The sequence below is a fragment of the Mytilus galloprovincialis genome, unplaced genomic scaffold (genome assembly GCF_965363235.1).
Source record: "Mytilus galloprovincialis unplaced genomic scaffold, xbMytGall1.hap1.1 HAP1_SCAFFOLD_136, whole genome shotgun sequence".
NCBI lineage: Eukaryota > Metazoa > Mollusca > Bivalvia > Mytilida > Mytilidae > Mytilus > Mytilus galloprovincialis.
The window spans coordinates 5737-7500 of NW_027468069.1; positions in this window are offsets into that span (position 1 = coordinate 5737).

Genomic DNA, 1764 nt, shown 5'->3' on the forward strand with positions numbered 1-1764 from the left:
CCTAACCCTAACCCTAACCCTAACCGTAGCCCTAACCCTAACCCTAGCCCTAACCCTAACCCTAGCCCTAACCCTAACCCTAACCCTAACCCTAACCCTAACCCTAACCCTAACCCTAACCCTAACCCTAACCGTAGCCCTAACCCTAACCCTAGCCCTAACCCTAACCCTAGCCCTAACCCTAACCCTAACCCTAACCCTAACCCTAACCCTAACCCTAACCCTAACCCTAACCCTAACCCTAACCCTAACCCTAAGTAGTTATCGAGACCCGCTAGAGTCCCGCTGGACCATTTAAGGCCCACCGTGCACCTTATATGGTCCACAGAGAGAGAGATCCGTTGGACCTTCGATGGTCCACCAAGTCGCGTCAGAGAGAGGTTTGGTTCATATATGGTCCAGCCCGGACCATATATGCTCCAACGCGGACCATATAAGGTCCCAGAGACAAGCTGTACGGCTTGTCTCTGGAGCTTATAACGGCACGGTGGCCCTTATAATGGGCACAATACCTCTCTGTGGCCACTTGGTCTCCATTCGAAGGTCCTCCCTGCCATTCGAAGGGCCTTTGTGCCGGAGTAAACGCCACAGTGCCATGTCAAGCGCCTTGCAGTTATATTAAAGCACGTAAGCCTATATATTAAAATAATTTGCCGGTTAAACCACGCCTCAGACCGTCGCAAGCCGGTTTGAAAGAGTGGGTAAAGGTAACGTGGTCGGCCTGCTAGCGGGGTACCGCGGGGAGAGGTACGTGGTAAGCCTGCTAGCGGGCTACCCTCGGGTCTCGACCGCGGGTAAAGGTACGTGGTCGGCCTGCCACGTACCTTTCCCCGTGGTAGCCCGCTAGCGGGCCGACCACGTACCTTTTACCCGTGGTAGCCCGCTAGCAGGCCGACCACGTACCTTTTACCCGTGGTAGTCCGCTAGCAGGTCGACCACGTACCTTTTACCCGTGGTAGTCCGCTAGCAGGTCGACCACGTACCTTCCCTGTCGTCGAGAGCCGTGGTAGCCCGCTAGCAGGCCGTCCGAGTACCTTTTACCCGCGGTAGCCCGCTAGCGGGTCGACCACGTACCTTTCCCCGCGGTCGAGACCCGTGGTAGCCAGCCGTCCGCTTACTTTTACCCGTGGTAGCCCGCTAGCAGGCCGTCCACGTACCTTTACCCGCGGTAGCCCGCTAGCAGGCCGACCACGTACCTTCCCGGCCGTCGAGACCCGCGGTAGCCCGCTAGCAAGGCCGTCCGAGTACCTTCACCCGTGGTAGCCCGCTAGCAGGCCGACCGCGTACCTTCCCCGCCGTCGAGACCCGCGGTAGTCCGCTAGCAGGCCGCCAGCTTACCTTTACCCGTGGTAGCCCGCTAGCAGGCCGTCCACGTACCTTTTACCCGCGGTAGACCCGCTAGCAGGCCGACCGCGTACCTTCCCCGCCGTCGAGCCCGCAAGCAGGCCGTCCGCTTACTTTTACCCGTGGTAGCCCGCTAGCAGGCCGTCCACGTACCTTTACCCGTGGTAGCCCGCTAGCAGGCCGACCACGTACCTTCCCGGCCGTCGAGACCCGCGCTAGCCCGCTAGCAGGCCGTCCACGTACCTTTACCCGTGGTAGCCCGCTAGCAGGCCGATCGCGTACCTTCCCCGCCGTCGAGACCCGCGCTAGCCCGCTAGCAGGCCGTCCACGTACCTTTACCCGTGGTAGCCCGCTAGCAGGCCGATCGCGTACCTTCCCCGCCGTCGAGACCCGCGCTAGCCCGCTAGCAGGCCGTCCACG